We start from the raw sequence: 20,996 nt of genomic DNA on the forward strand, positions 1-20,996 counted from the left end.
GTGTTTCTCCCGGAGTGTTTTGGTGCGGGAGTGGCGCAGGCAGCACCAGCCTTGCTGGCGATCCGGGTTGATGGAAGGTAGACGAGAAGCAGGACGCGGGGTACAGAAGAGGAAGGAAGGAAGGGAAGCACGAAAGAGGGGGGGACGGAGGCTGAGCTCCAAGGCTGTTGGGCGGGCGAGGGGGCGAGGAGAGCGCGCTGGGCAACTGGAAGCAGTCGGGAACACTGGGCGCCGATGCGGGGAACCAGGAGCCGAGGGAGCGGACTCTGCCGGGAAAAGGCGGGCGCGGTCCTCCGAGTCACGGCCCCGAGGGCTTGGCCGGCCCGCCCCGACCTCCTCGGCCGGCTCCCGCGAACGGCCGCCTCAGTCCTCCGGCCCCTTCCCGAGGCCCCGCGCCCCAGCTCCGCAAGCTAGAAGGGCCCGCGGCCGTCTCTATGGCCCCGCCTCTCTCCTGGCGCTGACGCCACCCGGAGTGACGACATCGCTCACCAATGGGCGCTCAGGTTCTGCGGAGCGAGCGTGTCCTCCGCGGGGGCTTCCCTGCAGGCGGCGAAGCCCGGCTCCCGCCGGCAACGGGACTTACTTCCCTGTGGGGTTTAGTTTAAGGAGGCTCTGGGTTCAGGGGTGGGAGGAAGGCAAGGCCGACATCTTTCTACCTGTCCACAGTCTCTAGGTTGCGGACCAGCCCTCCCCGAAACCCTTCGCTGAGAGCTGGGTTCAAGGAGCTCTTACCCTCCGGAGAGCGCAATATGCCTGATAGTCGCCATGGTAACCATCTTGGAATCAGGAATTACATCACTTTTATGTTTTTCCTTCCTTTTCCCCCACCCCCTCCAACTGCGCAATTGCGGGGGAGGGAGGCAGTGGAAAGAGGGAGTGGCAGAAAGGGCGGGAATGGTAAAGAAAACATCCCTCCGGACCGAGACTGGAATGCTGTGTAATCTCAATATGCATTATAAATGTTCTCTTAACCGGTATTTTCTGCTCAGTATTTTCTTTAAAAATCTCATAATATTTAAAATATATATTATAGTAGCTGTGAAGGTTGGGGGTTAGGGAGGGGGGGACTTCAGTTTCTAGGAGGAGCAACTGAGCCATTTTGGGAAAGTGAAAGATCTAGAAATGTTCTCGCTCCCTGGTTATCTCTACCCACCGATTTTATCTGGCTCTAGAAGGAAGAAAAAAATTTTTAGTGGCTCTCCTTTGACTAACACCAGACAGCAAGGAATACCTTTCTTACGGAGAACACTTCTCTTAACATGTTGGCTGACATGTGTCATCTGGGCTGCACATTTGAAGAATGAAAGATGACGGATATTAAATGTCAGGGTTTGGTGGGTTTTTTTTTTAGCTATTTGTTTGGTTTTTAAATACAGAACTGCTTTTAATTCACAAAGCATTTTTCAGCTAATAACTAAATGAATTAACTGTTAACTAGGCAAAACTTTTCAGTTTGGCCACTAGAGGGCACTTAGTGCATGTCTGATGCCCAACTTTCCACATAATGGTTTCACTTCACGTTCTATGTTTACTAGAATTAACAAATTCTACAAAGCTTTGGTCTTTTTACCTTTGCTTTCTTTGCCTGAAAATTCCCGATAGTAAATTATGAGCTCTAAAAGGCTAGGGTATAATTGTCACCTTAATTTCGTAAATTAATTACTGCACAACCATGTACCCATACTTGCCGGAAACAAATCAGTTTCACTAAAAGAGAGATGTTGACAGGAAGCCAGGCAGGCTGGTCAACAAACCTTGATTGCTCTAACCACTCACCCTTTAGTTGAGACATTGTTAGCTGAAGCAGCCTCCACCTTTGTTTTTCCCATGTACATTTCTGTTTATCTTGCCTAAGATGTTTTCCCCAAAGCCTCAATAAAAGGGATGGCAGGGCCAGAGCAGCCAGTAGTTCTCCCACTAGAGGTGGACTACCGCCTGGCCCCCCATATCGCCAAATTGAATTTCTTCAAGTCTCCTTTCATTTGTGTGCGGCCCTTCTCCAGAACTCGAACCCTGAACCGGAACCCTGAACCATGCGGGTCGTGGAAAGGGATTCCTACACATACTTTTCTGGAAAAGATTATAAAGGATATAAAAATATTCCTCTTAGTAGTTCCCCGGGGGGCATTTTATATCGGGAAATACTCTTATTCATGTATTGTATTCACTTACAACCAGGCACAGTGAAAATCATTAAGTATTCATAAACCAGATGCATGATTCCAAGATCACTATTTGAAAGATGAGCTAGATTTTCTCCCATGGCCATATGTTGGCAATCCTATTCTGCAAAGGGAAGGGTTAAGAATCTTTCTTATTGAAATTCATTTGTTCAAAGCAATGTCTGCCTTCTCCCATTATTAGGACTGGTGACGTTTTTACTTTCAGGGTAAGTGATTTATAACATAAGGAGTTTTTAGTTACAATCTTTAAACAGGAAACAAAATGTTTTTCTCCCTAACTCTGGCCCTGATTGTTAGATTGCTGACTTAATGACCTGTTTGCTCATTTCTTTGGAGAAGAAAAAGCATGTTCTGGCCTTCAGATGTTAGATGTTAAAAATATAATTTTTAATGGGCATGTCCCTAAATGTGGCTTCAGATAAAATATTATTAGAAATATAATGTATTTTCTAGTGTTTTGAAGAAACAGACTATGCATCTACTTCACATAACTTTAATTTCAAACTTTTGTCAGCAAAGTTTTAGAACAAAATCAAAATAAAATCCCTAGGGACAACCAAATTCTTCTCAAGGGGAAAATCCAGATGTCCAGTCAAGGCAACAGTTTATCAACAAAACAGGGTAAATATGGGAAGGTGGAAAAGAAGGGTGGAGGTAGAAAGGATCATAGGAATAAAAAAAAAACAATTTAACCTTTCTTCCCAGGAGATAGACTCAAACTAAAATAAGCTCAGGTGGCCCCTTTTGGAGGTCTGAGCTCCAAAAAGACATCTAGGCATTGAAAACAAACAAAAATGTGATTTTATTGATTCCTTTAGCTTTTGTGGCTACACAAAGCATAGATACTACACAAGCATAGTTTTAGAAATAGTGATTAATAGTAATGGGAATGCTTAACTTGAATAGCATCCTTAGTATTATTAACAGGGTTATGTTTTTAAAAACGAATACATAATTAGTAGTCATTAAAATAATTGATCTGTGGGAATGCTTTAACTCCTTATTTAAGTGGTAGTTAAAGATATCAGGAATTTCTTGTAACTGTATCAAATAGATCCAGCACTGTAACGTCTGTGGAGAGGCTAGCATCTAGTAGCGATGTGGCTTTATTAATCTCAGAACAGAGAGCAGAATTTTGGTTTTCTCATCTGCTTGCTGCCTGTGGTTCCTTTATACGTTCTCTGTGCTGCAGTGCTCTAGTCATTATCACACAGTGCCCAGGAAATATCACCAAATCTGCACACTCCGGCAAGAACAGTTGACTGGGGCTCACCTCCCAGGACCTTCCATTGTTTAGTAGAAATTTCCTAGGATGGGGGGCTGGGGGGAGGTGTTGGAGGGTTACAGAGAATTTTGACTCTCTTCTTCCTCTCATTCTTGCGTGGACTTTAAGTACAAATGCCCTCACATCCCTGAAAAGAAAAGATCTAGCAGCAAGCAGAAGGCCCAAGCACGTGACTGGCACAGAGCCCTCTGGGTCCCTCGGGGTCTGGGGTGCCCAGGCCCCTACGTCCTCCTAGTTACCCACAAGCCTCCGGGCCCGCAGTGCTAGCAGGAAGCGGGCGTGCGGGGCCCGGCCCCAGCGAGGGAGGGAGGTGGGCGCCTCCCCACAGAGGTCGAGAGGCCGCCAGGGCCTGCCCATGCCTGCAGTGGGGAGCCTCCGGCCGAAAACGCAGGGGTGAGAGAGAGACTTGCCCCCGAGGATCCGGGAGGAAGTCGCTGCCAGGGTGTCCACACGCAGACCCCGGTGGAACGGGCAGCTCTCCTCTGACAGCTGTCGGACAGGAGACAGCCGAGGAGCCACGCGCGTGTGGCGGTCCCCTTTCCGGGCGCCGGGACGGGGCTCCCGTCAGGAGGTTCACCTCACACCTGGGGGTCGGACAGCAGTGCCCCTCGGCGGGGTCCCACCTGGTGTTTCCTCTGTAACACGCACGAGCACGGTTCTGCCTCGCAGACCCGACCTCCCCCCGGCCGTCCCCACCTCCGGGTTTTGTTTTGGTTTTGCTCTCCGCCGCCTCCCTCTCCTTCCGGTCCCCCCGCCTGCCCCGCCCGCGGCCTCACTTCTGGTCTAGACTCCCTCGGGCTGCTTCCAGTTTTGCTTCTCGCCCTGGCCCCTCCTTCCCGCTCCGCACCAGCCTCTTCCTCCTCCCGCGCCCCAGCGCCCCGAACCCGGGACTGCATTTCCCGGTAGGCGCCGGGGCAGCCAATAAGCGGCTGAAGATTTGGCGGCGGCGGCGGCGCCCCGAGAGTCCGGGTGGGGGGGCTTTGTGCGCGGCGTCGGTGGCGGCGGCGGGAGCGGGCGGCGGCGACGGCAGCAGCGACGGCCAGCACCGAGGCGGAGGCCGCGGGGAACTGTGCACCGGTGGCCGCGGACAGACGCGCGAAGGCCGGCAGGAGCCCGGCGGACCCTGCTGCCCGCGTCGGCCGCCGGCCACAGGCTCCTCTCTGGTAGCGGCGGCTCCGCGGCGACCCCCCCCCACTCCCTCCCTCACCGCCCCTGCCCACCCCGCCTCCGGGAGCCTTCCTCCTCCCCGCTGCCGGCCTGGCCTGGCCGGCCCGGAGGCCTCCTTCCGTGCTCGCCGCCATGGCAGAGGCATCCGGCGCGAGGGAAATCTAGCCCGGGGATTTCATGCGGCCTAGCTCGGTTCCGTCTCCTCCCCCCGCAGCCCGGGCGGCTGCCCGCACCCCAGTTCCACTCCGGGCCTCCGTGTCTCTCCTGTGATCCTACGGACACGGCTGGGGGTTAGAATGGAACAAACTGAAGGTAAAGTGAATGCGTGTGCGTGTGCGTGTGTGTGGGGAGGTGTATCGGAGGGGCCGACCCAGGGATGGGACCGGGGTGGCGAGAGAGACTCCAGTGCGAGTGGGAGGACACGCGAGTGGCCCGCCCGGGGTTCGAGGGGAGCCGGGGAGGAGGAGCAGATGGCCAGGTGGGGGGTGTGGAGGGTGTGGGGAGGTGGGGCAGGGCAGGTGGGAGTGGGGTAAGAGCTGGAGTGGCGCTGGGCTGGGAATTGGGAGTAGAGGTGGGATGGGGGCGGGGATAGAGATGGGGCCGGGGGAGGGGCAGGCCCCGTGGAGCGGAGTTAGGGTTTCGAGACCCGGGCGGACTGGGAAATAGGTTTGGGGGTGTCGGGTGGGGACGGGGACCCCGGGGGGGGGGCGGCGGGCAGGAGATAGACATTTGAAGGAGACATGGGCATCCGGGGAGAAACGAGGAAGTGGAGGACCAGGCGGGTGAGGAAAAGAGAGGCGGAATGACTGAGACAGGATGCCAGCGGAAGGTAGGAAAATAGACTCGGGAAACTGGAAGACCTAGTTTTGGGATCGGGAAGGAAATGACCTGAAGGTTGGACCTGGTGGGAACTCGCCCACCAGACACCACAGAGTGGGAGGAAAAGACGGGGAGAGGGGGTTATTGAAGTGTTAGGAAGGGAAAGCCTTTTGTTCCTATATTTGTGTGCATTCTGTGCCTTTTCGTTCAAGGCTGGAGAATTAGAGAAGCAAGTGGTTTATGCTGTTACGGTGGTTGTGAAATGGGGAGGTGTGGGTTTTACCATCTTGAGGGAGAAGTGTTAGTGTTATGGTAGCAAGACCGGGAGAGAGACGGCCACAATTCGATGGTCTTGGTGAGGGAGGGAAGACTCTTCAGATTTAAAGGGGGCAGGGGCAGCCATGTTTGCTGCCAGGCACTGCAGTGTAAATAAATTCCTTCTCCCCGACATCAGTACGAATCTGGAAGGGGCCATTTCAGATGGTGAACCCCCTTTTCTTCCTATTCATGAACTCTTCGCTTCCATCTTGAGGTCATTTAAAATTATTCTTCACCACCAAAAGGAGGTAGTGATGTTTTCCATCTTGTGTGTGTTGCTGCTCCCCCACCCCCTTCCCTCTTCCTTCTGGTTGCAAACTAGGCATGCTAATGAACCGCAGTGTAAAATTTAACCCTTGTGATAAAGTTCAGACTGTGTATTTACCAGCTGAAGGAATCATTAGTACTCTCTCATTTCAAACATGACCGTGAAAGGTTTTTTAAATATTCATTGGCTTCTGAGGCCACGGAAGCAGTCAACATGTTTTCTGCAATTCTTTAAGTAAACAAGGAAATTGCATCGGTTATTTTACTTGGACTTGTGCTCTTGGCAAAGCATTGTGTGGGGGTGAGAAGGGATAGGAAGATCTGCTTGTCATAGATTATCTGCTTGCTGTATTTTGAGTATTAGAAAATGTGTGTAGAATTTTAAAATGTGTTTCTGATAGCTCTTGCTTATAGGTTAAGAAGCATTTTCCTTTTTTTTTTTTTATAAAAGCTGTTCCCCCTTCACTTACATGTAGCTAGCTTAATACAAGCTTCACCAGTTCAGCATACTGTAATAATCTATGAAGTAGGCATGCAGTTCTCAGAGCCTTATTGAAGTGCCAGTATTTTTGGTGGGAACTTTAGGTTACTCTCAGGAAAGCTACAGTAACTCCTCAGTATATTCAAATGTAATTATTTGTGTGCTATGAAATTCAGTTTAAATCCTGACAAATTTACAGTAGCTACATTAGGTGGAGACTCTTATTTTCATATTGGAAAGGATTAAATGTGTGTGACCTCTTGTTTTGTTTTATAATTATAATTGGAGTGCTCTAAACTTTAACTAATCATGTCGCTATTGAAATTGTTCGTTAATACCAGGAAGGCTTGTTAAAATTGTAAGATAATGGACCCAAACCAGTTGCACTACATATTGATTTAATCTACCTTAATGCAACATTTTTTCAGTTTTTATATAGAAGTTTAGGATGTGTTCTTGATCTTTTAAAAAAAATGAAATTGAATATTGTTAGAGTGGTACTTTGTGAGAGTGCTTTTAGTATAAAAGCCAGGTTTACAACTTGGGAGTATTTTTATTTGATAAAATTAAGCCCAAATTTTTGGAAAATTTGTGAGAAAAAGTTTCACTCGAAACGCCATTCAGTAAGCTTTTTTTGGAATTTATTTTTATGCAGATTGCATTTTTATATCTCCACTCATTTGACATGTTATTTGTAATTAAATTGCAAATTATGTGCATGAACTATTAGTGCCATACATTTTTAGGAAAATGAAAATTGTGTATTAAAATAAATAACTCACATTGGGAGCTTGAATTACTAAAAATAAAGTGTATTCCTATGTATGCAGCATTTTGTAAAGATCAGGGTCCCTTGCCCAGTTGTCATGAGTAGTTTGGTATCTTGGATAGGTATCCGTATAATAAAGAAGACTATTCTAGTTAGGTAAGACTTAATTAAAACTCAAACTTTACTCTGATTACCATATCCATCAGCCAACCTGCTACCTGTGAGAGCTTTTTTTTTTTTAAATCCTCACCGAAGGATATTTTTTTCCATTGCTTTTTAGAGAGAATGGAAGGGAGGGAGAGACATACAGATAGGGAGACATAGATTGGTTTCCTTTCCCAGAACCCCCAACAAGGGCCAGGGATCAAGAACCTGTGACCCTGGGAATTGAACGTGGCCTTTGGTGCATAGGCCCGACGCTTTAACCATTGAGCAAACCGGCCAGGGCTGTGAGAGCTTTTTTTTTAAACTTTAAATTAATAAATACGCTCTTATGTGGACCCGGTTGAAAGAGTTTTGAGTTTTGGTTAAAGGAAATTGGTTGTCTTTGAGATTGATCATTCTTGAGTGAATTGTCAAATCTGATTCTAAATACTCTCAGTTTATGGAGTTTATAATAACATTCACAATAATCATAGTTATAGCTGATAATAGTTGTCCTCTTAAAATATGCTATGCTGAGTGTCTTACATGCATGGTTTTCTTTACCCAGACAGTTGTGTGAGGTTACTACTATTAACTCCGTTTTACAAATGGGAAAATTGAGGTTTAAGTAGCTTAACAACATTACACACAGTAAATAGCAAAACCAGTATTTGAACTCACGTCTTTTCTAATTATATAACCTGAATCAGTAGATTTTTACTTTTATGTTTTTTAAAAATTCACTGAAGTAATACATGTTCATTATTTTTTTCAATTACTATAAAAGACAGGTTTTTAAAAGTTCCCCTATTTCCCATTGATGATCATTTGAAGTTTCTAGTGTGTCCTAGAATATTTCTGTACATATATGTATATGTGTCTTAAAGTGCATATAAATTGGGCCATGCTATCTGCATTTTGCATTTTTGTTTTAACAGGCTATCTGGGACATCCTTCTAAATGAGCACTTATGAATCTATAGCATTTTTTTAAAAGGTCATATAGTATTTCATTGTTTGGAATGTTGGTTCACATTAGGATGTTAACAGGTTTTTGCTGTTATAAGTCATTGAGCATGTCCCTAACAGCCTATTTAAAGAGATACAGTACAGCTGTTTTATTTTACAAGAAAGAAAACTGAGACTTTGGAGACATCCTGTTACCTGGCTCTTTACACCACATCACATTACATCATTATTATGAAAGAAAGCTCAAGGTGAGGGGGAATTCTCAAGCTTAAGCACATTTAGTATAATGAATGCGAGAGGATTAAGTTGTCGTGAGGTAAAGCAGTGGTCGGCAAACTCATTAGTCAACAGAGCCAAATATCAGCAGTACAACGATTGAAATTTCTTTTGAGAGCCAAATTTTTTAAACTTAAACTTCTTCTAATGCCACTTCTTCAAAATAGACTCGCCCAGGCCGTGGTATTTTGTGGAAGAGCCACACTCAAGGGGCCAAAGAGCCGCATGTGGCTCTCGAGCCTCAGTTTGCCGACTATGGAGCTAAAGGATTATGCTTCTATTCATATTTACTATGTTTTACATATAGCATATGCACAGAATATTTTTGCATACATAAATTAATCATGTCCAAATATCTTTTTAAAAAAATATTTTTATTGATTTCAGAGAGGAAAGGAAATAGAAACAGCAATTATGAGAGAGAATCATTGATTGGCTGCCTCCTCCATGCCCCTTACACCCTGCACTGGGGATGGAGCCTGCAACCTGGGCGTGTGCCTGAGTGGGAATCAAACCATGAGCCACACCAGTCAGGCATGTCCAAGTATTTGGAAGTTTGTGTTTTGTGTAATGAAGTGGTTTGGGGCAGAATTATTCCTATTTTAATAAAATTAGCAATGAAATAAGATAGCAATGAAATAAAAAAAAATAATAAGAGGTCCATTTTGGTCCTGGAAAACAACTTGGAAAGAAAAATGAGACACTGGTAAAATTTTAAAAATGAACTAAAAATACCTCATTGAAAAGTTTTTAAAAAATCTTAGGTACTGTTGATTATTTTTTATTATTTTTGTCTATCAGGAAGAAAATAAGTTATGGGTATTTATTCATTGGGTTCTTTAAAAAACGAAAAAGTAGTCTATTTTAGACACTTAAAAAATTAAAATCATTAAAGCTTTAAAAAGGTTTAGAATTTAGTATTCATAAAGTCTGCTTCTTGATGAAATGCTGTGTTTAGTTTTACTTTAAGTGGAGTTTGTCATATTTGAAAGAGCAGCTAAGGTGATTTATTCCTTTGTTAATAAATATGTCCAGCGTTTGAGTTTTCAATGAATGATGAGCTTTATTTCTTCAAGCTAATCTTTTTATAAATATTAATAATGGTAAATTTAAAAAATTGATTATACGATGGCTACCTAACACATTTTTTTTAAAAGCTTACCAAGTTTTGTTTTTGGTTTTTATTGTTGACCTTACTAAATGCTTAGTAAGTACCTTTAAACACTTCTGTTTCGTGTTGTGCCTCTATAGTGTGGCATGAACAGAAGAAAGTTAAAGGCATATTTTCAGTTTTGTGAATTTAGAGAACGTTCAGTTTTTTACTAGATGGATGTGTGTTGTTACTCCTAAAGTACATCTGTTTATTGACAAGATTTTGAATTTGAAAATGGGTTCTTGGCTTATTTTTAAATTTCAATGTGAATCTGTGTCATAGTTGATTCATCTACAAATGATAACTCTTTCCTTACTAGGTTCCCTTTTTCATCTAGATTTAGGGCTGTATTGAGAAGAAAGTGAAAATGAAAATGAAAATTTGTAATATTCATACAGTTTCCATTTTTAACTATAGAAATATATTATTATCTAATAATAATACCTCGAGTTTATATTATACCTTCTGAAATGTTGGATAGAATTCCCACACAATAACTCAACTCTTCCTTTGAATGTGAAGTAAAAAAGCACAAGAATTATTTCACCTAAGTGACTTGAGGTACTCCTGAGGCCTAATAGACTGTCATGTTAAGTATGATTAGATTTTTAGATTTCAGTCTCAATACTTTTTAGAAGGTTAAAAATATATATGTGGGTGTGTGTTTCTTGACTTTTTCTTCATAGCTTGCTTTATCCTTACCTTGATAGGCAATTAAACATTAATTTTTAATGTAAGGATAGAGCATTCTTCTGCCATAGAACATGCTATTTCTTATTTTGGTATAACTTATATTCAAGGTTCTTGAAATATATAAGTAGATATTTTAAATTTAAGAACTGTGTGGCTTCCTGAGATTTTGTGGGTAAGCAAAATTTAGCTCATCAAATTGATTTGAGATGATGAAGAAAATTAAGAAGTGTCATATGGAGACTTGTGCAGTGGCATTTTGGCCATAGCCAAGATAGTATTGCATCTATTGAGTTTTGTGTTTCTGATATCTCTTAGCTGTGGAGTCTTAAGAAAGCTGTACATTAAAACAAACAAACAAACAAAAAAAACACCCAAAAGCTTTAAAAAATAAGCATTTAAAAAACTTTTAAGTTGTGAAACATGTTATAAAGAAAAGACCGTAAAACCTAATGTACAGTACAAACCAATAATTAGAAAGTGAACATGTAGTTACCACCCAAGTAATAAACTCTTTAAGAAAAGCTGCAGCCGAAACCGGTTTGGCTCAGTGGATAGAGCATCGGCCTGCGGACTCAAGGGTCCCAGGTTCGATTCCGGTCAAGGGCATATGCCTTGGTTGCGGGCACATCCCCAGTGGGGGGTGTGCAGGAGGCGGCTGATGGATGTTTCTCTCTCATCGATGTTTCTAGCTCTCTATCCCTCTCTCTTCCTCTCTGTAAAAAATCAATAAAATATATTAAAAAAAAAAAAAAAAAAAAAGAAAGAAAAGCTGCAGAGATAGCCCCATTAGGGAAGCTGGTATTGCCTTCCTGGTATTTGGACTTTAGGAATAAAAGTATGCTGAAAAATAACCTAAAAATTAATAGCCCTGAGGGTTCAGCAGATGTTAAAACTGAATGACCAGTTTTTGTGTGTTATTATCAAAAGGATTATCTAGACAATTAAACAAGAACAGCTTTCTTGCCCTAACCAGTTTGGCTCAGTGGATAGAGTGTTGGCCTGCAGACTGAAGGGTCCCAGGTTCGATCCCGGTCAAGGGCACATATCTTGGTTGCCGGCACATCCCCAGTAGAGGGTGTGCAGGAGGCAGCTGATCAATGTTTCTCTCTCATCGATGTTTCTAACTCTCTATCCTTCTCCCTTCCTCTCTGTAAAAAAATCAATAGTATATATATATATATATTTATATTTTAAAAAGAACAACTTTCTTGCATTTAGTGTAATCATTTAGTGATTTGAAACCTTGGGCTTTATTAATAAATGTGAAACAAAAATAATACTGAATCCTGCCCTGGCTGGTATGGCTAAGTTGTTAGAGCATAGGGCCCTCCCACGGTAAGGGTCTTGGGTTTGATTCCCGGTCAAGGGCACATATCTGGGTTGCAGGATCATCCAGTCTAGGTGCATCCGGGAGGCAACCAATCTATGTGCCTCTCGCCTCTCTCTCTCTCTCTCTCTCTCTCTCTCTCTCTCTCTCTCTCTCTCTCTCTCTCCCTCTCCCTCTTCCTCCAACCCCTCTTCCCCCCCCCCCTTCTTCCCTCCCTCCCTCCCTCCCTCCCTCCCTTCCACTCTCTCTAAAAATCAATGGAAAAAAATATCCTTGGGCGAGGATTAACAACAACAAAAAATTCCGAATCCTACAAAATTATGCCACTTTATGCAAAGTACTATTAATTCAGAATTCATCTCTTTTGCATTCAGAAATATATTTTTTAATTTATTTCAGAGAGGAAAGAAGAGGGAGAGGGAGATAGAAGCATTAACCCTTTGCACTCGCTTGCTTTTTTCTCTATTCCTTTATTCTACTCGGGATTTAATTTTTTAAATACCCCAGATTTTACAGAGCACAGCAGTAGAATAAAAAACTGGAGTTTCTTTTCATACAAACTTATTTATTTGGGTTTTTTGTATTTCAAATTATTGATACATTCAAAGAGTAATTTTAATCTCGACATCCGAGTGCAAAAGGTTAATGATGAGAATCATTGATCAACCACCTCCTACACGCCCCACACAGGGGATCGAGCCCGCAACCTGGGCATGTGCCCTGACCAGGAATCTAACCATGAATTGAACTGTGACCTCCTGGTTCATAGGTCAACACACAACCACTTAGCCCACACCGGCCAGGCTCTTTTGCATTTTTTATAGGATTTAGTGACTTGGCTTTAGATTAATGTGCAAACTCTAATCTTTTAGACTTTTGCTTAGAATATGTCAAATTTGCCTATCTATCCTAGTAATAGAGGAATATGCAAATTGTCTGGGACGCCGTCACATAATGACTGATAGGCTGCATCCCACCCCCTGCTCAGACAGCTGCGAGGCTCGGGGCAGGTAGGATAGGATATGATAGGAGGGGATAAAAAAGGAGAGGGATAGGAAGGCACGCCTGCATGCAGACAGGCCAAGAGGAAAACAAATACAGAAAGGGAACAAAAAAAAGATGCAGGAATGGAAAAGGGAAGGAAATGCGGGGTTGCACGCAGGAGGGGTGGTGACCGCGGGGGGGGGGGGGGACGCGGCGCGGAATGGGGAGCCCCGCCCAGATGTGGGAGGAGGGTGGAGGCCCCCAGCGCAGGCTGTTGGGACGAAGGGGTGGATAGTCTGAGGGCTTCCGGGCAGAGGCACTCCTGCTTTACCGCAGCAGTGCCTGGGCCGCCCGGGCCTCAGCCACCCTCGCTGGGCCGGGCGCCTTGTGCTGTGAGGGGAGGCACAGCTTAGCTGGGGAGGAGTCGGACACTAAGGAGGGTACCACTTTCGTCCCCGAGGGCTGGACCCCAAAGACACTGGCCAGGGTTAGGTTGGTGGCGTGTTAAGTGTACTTTGTTGACTAGAAGTTGGGGTGTCCCGGGCAGGGAATGGGAGGAGGATGGCAGCGGGGAGGCCGGGGAAAGGGCGGTGGTGAAGGCCTGGTCGGGGCTGGGCCCTGGGCTGGGGGTTAACACCTCCGAATGGAAGCTTTAATATCAAAGTGCGCTCAGGAGGGGCTGGAAGCAGGTCCCAACAGGGGAAGGTTTAAAAGAGAAACCAGTGCACATGGCTAGGGCGTGGGGGGTGGGTAATAATAGGGAAGGAGGGAGGGAGGCAGGGTTCAGGCTCACAAGGGAAAGGTGAATGGGGGAAGAGGGGAGGAATAAGAAGGAAACAGATACAGGGAATGAAGGGAGAGAATGAAGGAGGGAGGGAAAGAAAGCAGGAAAAAGAAGGATGCTAAAATGGGGTAAGGCCAGGAAAATAGTTAAATAAAAAGAAGAAACAGAATGTGAGAGTGAGGGAGTTTAAAAGGAGGAGTCAGTAAGAAAATTAAGTACAGGGTGGTTTTTTAAAAATGTAGTCGGACATCCCCTGAGGGCTCCCAGACTGTGAAAGAGTGCAGGCTTGGCTGAGGCACTCCCCCCCACCTGTGCACGAATTTCATACACCGGGCCTCTAGTCTATATATAGAAAAGCCTAAGCCACTGTCCGACTGTTTGACTGGTAGCTATGATGCGCAGTGACCACCAGGGGGCGATGCTCAACGCAGGAGCTGCCGAGCTGCGGTGACTTGACAGCTGCCGTTTGGGTGACACACCCGGAACCAGAAAGGAGGCAGCCCAATTCCAGGGTGCGTCACCCAAGAACCACCCTCTCGCAATTAGGAACCCCTTGGGGGATGTCGAAGAGCCAGTTTTGGCCTGATCCCTGCAGGCCAAGCCGAGGGACCCCAATGGTGCACGAATCTGTGCACCAGGCCTCTAGTAGTACTAATAATCTAACTTAAGTATCTTATTTTACAAAAACAAGTTTGACTTTCTTGCTTTCACATTAAGTACTCAGTAGTGACAATCTATGTTTGACTCTTCATCCTTGGAGCCTCTGCTGGATTCTTAACTTTTCTCTATTTTGGCTAGGTCAGTGGTCAGCAAACTGTGGCTCCCGAGCCGCGGTTTGCCACTCTGTTGACTAATGAGTTTGCCGACCACTGTCATATACTACCCTTTACCTCTTTGCACACAACATGCCACAATTGCCTAATCCTCACAGCTTCCAACTACACGGTTACATTTAGTCTAGCAGTCGTTGGCAAACTCAATAGTCAACAGAGCAGCAAACCCCGGCTTGCGAGCTGCATGTGGCTCGTGAGCCGCAGTTTGCCGACCACTGGGCTAGGTGAAACAAATTTCTTTTGAAACTGAAGAAACTTAACTTGATTGGGTTTTCTAGACTATTTTTTTAAATATGTTTGGAAAAGTTCAGTGTTGACTTTTGAGGATTTTGATAGAAAAAGTTGACAGTTCGCATCCCCCTGGCATTGCCCCCCCCCCGCCAATACAGTCTATTTGCATAAAACTCTGCAGTGTAGACTTTGAGAAATACATTTTTATAACACTTCTACATACATAAGTTTAAAGCCTTTATTTGGTTATTATAATTTTGTCAGTTTAAGCTATCTTTGTGTTTATGATTTCTTCAGGATCCTGATACATTAGGATGTAGTATTTCATGTTTGATTGTGGTGAGAAACTTCTTGCTGTGCTTTACTGTAAATTTGAATTCCTTTCTGCAATGCAATAGAATGGTATTCTTTTTTTATTCTGACTAAAGGTTAAAGATATGCCTTACTAATTTTTCCCCTGAAAAGATGTTGAGTTTTCCTAAAAGTGGAAGCTAACATGAATTAATATACTTATTTTTTAAATCTAAATTAGGTAGTTTACTTTGTGTCTGAAAAAGTTATCTTAGGGTTTCTGTATTGTTATCATCTGCACAATTATGCATTGGTCATTAGAATATAATTTTTTGCCCCACAGGTATGGCTCAGTTGAGCGTAGTCCCATGCACCAGGGGGTCACCGGTTTGATTGCTGGTCAGGGCACATGCCAGGGTTGCAGGCTCAATCCCCAGTAGGAGGTGTACAGTAGGCATCTGATCTATGTTTCTTTCTCTTCGATGTTTCTGTCTCTCTCCCTCTCCTTTCCTATCTGAAATAAAAGCATATTTTAAAAAATAGAAAAGAAATTTTATTGGGTGGCTGAGGTATTGTTGGTTAAGGTTAAGGTATTGCAAATATATTACATACATGCACACACATACATAATATCCCTAAGAAATGTTGATGGCCCTATTAGTTTTTATCTTTTAATGGAAAATTTGCACTTTCCAAAGTGGCCAGTCGTTTAAAAATAACATTTATTATGTTTAAGTATTGAAAGGATGGTTTATTGTAGGGAAATTGAAAACCATTTAAAATCGCCTAAAATCTTACCAACTGGAAGTAACTACTATTAACACTTTGTTCTATATTCTTCATGTGTTTTTTTTCTTATCTCTACATTATATGTATTTTCTTTACAAATTGGAATTGTACATTTATATTATTTTGTGACTTGCTTTATTGTGAAATAATTTTTGAGAATGTAGTTTTAAAAATTGTTAACATTTCATTGTAAAGAATGTTCACCCTTCTTCTGTTGATGGTATTTTAGGCAGGTTAGAACTTGGGGATATTATAATTTGAGACATCTTTACACATTTAAAAAACACACACTGTATGACTGATTATTTTATTATAGTCAATTCCTGGAAGTAAAATTACTAGAAATACGAACATTTCGGCCTGGCCAATGTAGCTCAGTGGTTGATTCTCTCTCATCATTGATGTGTCTGTCTCTTTCTCCTTCTCTCTGAAATCAGTAAAAATATATTTTAAAAAATGAACATTTCAGAAGCTTTTGACACATTTTCAATTTTTCCTCCAGAAAGTTTTTTTTAATAAATTTTATTGAGAAATAAATCACATACCATACAATTTACCCATTTAAAGTGTACCATGCAATGGTTTGCATTGCAATGTAGAGTGTTGTATGTGGTTTAAAATATATTTTTTTCATTCAAATTTTATTTAGAACTACTTTGTTTTAGAAAATGTTTATAAAAATTATGCTATGCCTGTATCATTAATTGTTGCAACCTTGTTACCATTTGGAAAGTATTGTTTTGTTTTTTTAAGAGAGGTTTGCTTTGCTCTGCTCTAACTGACCTTCACCCTGACATTTGTTCTATTTGCCATAAGACATTTAATTAAACATCTTTTTTTTTTTTTTTTTTTTAAACTCAGTGGTCAGTGAAGTGTAGGCCAAGAGCCAAGGAAATCTGAGTTCCTATCCCCACTGTACCTTTTACCTCTGAGGCTCAGAATTCTTATATCTGAAATAGAGATGAAAATGACTATTTTCTGGAGTTATAGGGATCCAAATTAGACGTGCTAGAGTGTGCCTAGAGCTTTGTTCAGTGGCAGTGTCATAATGATGGGGTTTATCTCAGGTACAATAGAGTATGATGTTTAGAACTGTAACAGGCATATTAGGTGATAATAAATTACTTTTTTTAATGTAAGAAAAATAATACATGCAAGATGAACTAATCTTTAGTTGTATGTTTAATGGGTGAAGAAATAAACTCAGTTGACTCAAACTCACTTTCATAGAACTTAAAAGTTGAAAGTTAACTAATGCATGATCAGAATGTTTGCATGGGTTATGTGGGCGTTTCTCAGTTGGTAAGAGAATTCATGCTGGTACAAGTATAAACATGAAGTTAACTTTCCAGTCCAAATTTGCTTACACTGTTGTTATAACAACAGCATGAAGGCTACAGCTTCACCAACACTTAGTCTTCTGATTAAGCAAATAGGTGATAATGTAAATTTTGAATTTATAGTATGAAGTTACTTATGTTCTGACTTTTATTGCTTATTTTAAAATGAAATGTTGAATACAGTTGAACCTAAAACACTAAAGTGCTAAACCTGATGAAACAAAAAAAACTGGTCTTTACAGGAAAGATAAATTTAGTATATGTTATTTTAGATATTATGATAAGTTGCTTAGTACTTTAAAAACTACGTATAATGCATTCTTTTTATATCTTGCTATGGGGAATGAAAACTACAAGGGAAAAGAAAGTAAAATGTGAACATTTGCAAAGTTTTAAAAACCAAACTGAGGAAACATATATATATATACATATATATATATATATGAAAGCCTAAGCAACCTTTACGACGGGTCAACCGAACGACAGGTTGAGTGATCACTATGACAACACACTGACCACCAGGGGGCAGACGCTCAATGCAGGAGCTGCCCCTTGGTGGTCAGTACGCTCCCACAGCCAACCTTCCATGGTCCCTCCCCCTAGCTGGCCAACCTCCTGCGGTCCCTCCCCGCAGTCGGCTGGCCCCGATCCTCTGATCAGACTGAGGGACCCCACCCAATGCACAAATTCATGCACCAGGCCTCTAGTTTTATTATAATTTAAGTGTTTTGGGGAAAGAGGTAGGACAATATGTGGGTGAACTTGTTAGTTTACTAGATTTCATAGTGAATAGAACAGGATGACTGATGTGTTACTTAGTTTGTAGTAATTTTCAGTGTGAGACAATACTGTGCCGTGCCAGCACAGCCAAGGGTTCGGCGAGCCTGAGCGGGGGCAATGAAGGATGGAGAAATGATAGACAAAGAGAAAAAGCTGGGTCTAGGTGGATCTTCTGTGCCTTGAGGCCACAGACAGATCCAGACCGCAAAGCTGAGGCTTTATTTATTGTCAGGGACAAACAAGGCAATTGACAGTGTTCTTGTAAGTTTCACTTGTTTTGGCAGCACTTGCTGCCCCGCCCACAGCCCACTAGCTACCCAGGAAAGATCTAGGGAGCAGTCACAAGATCAAGCTTAATTATGCTTAGAGGACTGTGCCCTCCAGGTTGGGACTTATTTGCGACTTTGCCAGCTCAGGTCAGCCCGAGGCTTAACCCTATAACAGCTTCCTACACAATACCTTGATGTAAGGGATTGGAAAATAATGTAAATTTTCTTCAAGTGGTAACACCACGTTTGTTATTGATGGGTGTGGTCAAGAATAAAGTGAAGAAAGTTGAGGTTAAGCCAAATAGACAAGGAAAATAGGGTGTTTTACTATTAAGTTTTACATTGATACAGGCAGTTCAATAGTAATGTGGTTTAGTCAGGAAAAAATAAGTTTGACAAAGCAACTTAAAATGGTGTGTAACTTGGTGGAATCATGGTCAAGTGAAAATTGTGTGATTGTATTTAGTGACAATGTTTCTGGTTCACCAAAATCAGATACAGATTTTTGAATTTTGTAATTGTGTTTCATTTCATGCAGGTCACTTCCTCATATAGGATATTTTAATATCCTTGACCATTATCCTTTTATAGCAAATTTTTAGTAGAAAAATTTTATGTAAAAGTTTCAGAAAATATTTGGGGTGATGATAATAGAGTTAAGTAGATTCTGGAGTAGTACCGTTATGCTTTTAAAAATAGTGTTGCTCTAGCCCTAGCCAGTGTGGATTAATTGGTTGGGTGTTGTCCCATGCACTGAGAGGCCACCCAGTCAGGGCATATACCTAGGTTGCAGGTTCAGTCCCCAATTGGAGTGTGTACAGGAGGCATCTGACCTCTCTCTCTCAGATCAATAAAAACATATTTAAAGTTTAAGCTTTTTAAATTACATGGAATACTTGACAAAACTATTTCTTAAGTCATTTTACTATAGCCATACCTCAGAAGCCTCTGAAACAAAGAGAACTCGATAGAAAATAAAAGACATGTGTGATGATGATGTCTTCACTTCTTTTCCTCCAGTCTTTCTGTATGATCAATTCCTGGTTTTTATCCCATTAATCCTTTTTATAACAATGTAGCCCCCCAGTCACTGTATCATATTACCCTGTTTTATTTGCTTAACACTGTCTGAAATTTTCTTGTTCATGAGACCAGAATCTCTTTCCTTTGATTTCTTAGGACGTAGAACAGGGTCTGGTACATAGTTGGTGTTCAGTAATGAACTATGTCATAAACAAAACAAAAAAAAGGGCTCTATGAGGGCTAAGATACATATCTGGAGTATCATGCCACTTGGAGTCTGGGAATAGGCAAGGTGAGACTCAGCTTTTGATTATTTACTTAGAGAATTATTTACTTGGTGATGTTGATTTGAGTAATTTAAGATGACTAGTTATGATTTCATATAGAAATGTTTCTCTGGGAACTCTTATTTTAAAAAGAAACTTTTGTCCAGACATACACACATGTACTAACTAAATCCTATCCACTAATGCAATAGAGTTGACAAAATGACACAGATATGAGAATATGTATCCATGGTCAGTTTTTGAGTAGCTTCATTTTCTAATCTCTTAGGCAGAGATTAAGGAATTTACTAAAAGTCATTTGTATGCCATTGGTTGGAATTGAAAGAGAACTGCCAAGTTCTTATTGTCCAGTGTATTGTTTTGACTTATGATCTATGAATGAACATCACTGTGTAGCAGACATAGTCACTTTAACTGATATAAGCAATATTTGGCTGATACTTGTTTGAGTTATCTGAGAATAGTTGGAGATCAAATTTTTCTTGTAGTAAATATTTCTTATAGTAAACTAGTGGCCTGGTGCACAAAATTCGTGCACATTAAAAGGGAATTAATTAGAGGAAATATTTTAATATTGCTATTTGCTTTTTGCCGGGGGCGGGGATGCAAGCCTCATGTCCCTGGGCCTGTTGCCGGGGATGGGGACGTGAGCCTCACATTCTGGGGGGCCTGTTGCCGGGGTCGGGGATGTGTGCCTCATGTCCTCGGGCCAGCGCAGGGGGTGGGGATGCGAGCCTCACATCCCCGGGCCTGTTGCCAGGGGTGGGGATGCAAGCCTCAAGTCCCCAGGCGGGTGCAGGGGGCAGGGATGCGAGCCTCACATCCCAGGCTTGTTGCCGGGGCGGGGATGTGAGCCTCACGTCCCAGGGCCTGTTGCCAGGGACGGGGATGCCAGCCTCATGTCCCTGGGCCCATTGTCGGGGTCGGGGACGCAAGCCTCAAGTCCCTAGGCCGGCACAGGAGGCAGGAATGCAAGTCTCATGTTCCCGGGCCCATTGCTGGGGTCGGGGGCACGAGCCTCACGTCCCCGGGTGGCGCAAGTCCCCACCCACTGATGCTGCAAGTCCCTGCCCACCTGCTCCTGCTGCACAAGCAGCCTGCTGATTGGTTGTTATGTGATGGCATCCCAACCAATTTACATATTGCCCTATTATTAGATTAGTGGTTTAATTCTGATTTTGAAATGCCAGCATGGTAAGTGTAGAAAGGACTTTATTTTTACTTATCTATTGCTACACATATTTTAAAGTAGCTAAACAATGTTTTAAGATGTGAACAAAAGCCTTTTTTTTGTAAAATAAATTTCCACTTAGAGGTTATTCATTAGGAAAAATATTGGCTTAATATAGTTCTTTTGGATAGTTATAAGGGCTTTTTAACTGTGACGACTATATGTTTTAAATGAACAGACTTTGAAAAATGGTTCTTATTATAGTGCTGTCTTTACCACTGCAAATTTTCTCCTCCCCTACATATTTTTGTGAAAATCAGACAAAAATCCATGTGACCCAGAGATTTCAGTTGTTAGGAATCGA

General features: G+C 42.7%; 1 protein-coding gene across 3 annotated transcripts in view; it reads left to right on the top strand.

Moving 5' to 3' along the window:
- Positions 1–4,410: 4,410 nt before the first annotated feature.
- NSD3 (nuclear receptor binding SET domain protein 3) overlaps positions 4,411–20,996 on the top strand; it is a 109,796-nt gene continuing 93,210 nt past the window's right edge. The window contains exon 1 of one of the 3 annotated variants that reach the window (XM_054720042.1): positions 4,411–4,947. The gene's annotated coding sequence lies outside the window, so the exon portion shown is untranslated. Of the gene's footprint in view, positions 4,948–5,402; positions 5,465–20,996 lie in introns of those variants that run through there. The other 2 variants (XM_008146161.3, XM_054720040.1) reach the window with 2 other exon arrangements.

The sequence above is a fragment of the Eptesicus fuscus genome, chromosome 8 (assembly GCF_027574615.1).
Source record: "Eptesicus fuscus isolate TK198812 chromosome 8, DD_ASM_mEF_20220401, whole genome shotgun sequence".
Lineage (NCBI taxonomy): Eukaryota > Metazoa > Chordata > Mammalia > Chiroptera > Vespertilionidae > Eptesicus > Eptesicus fuscus.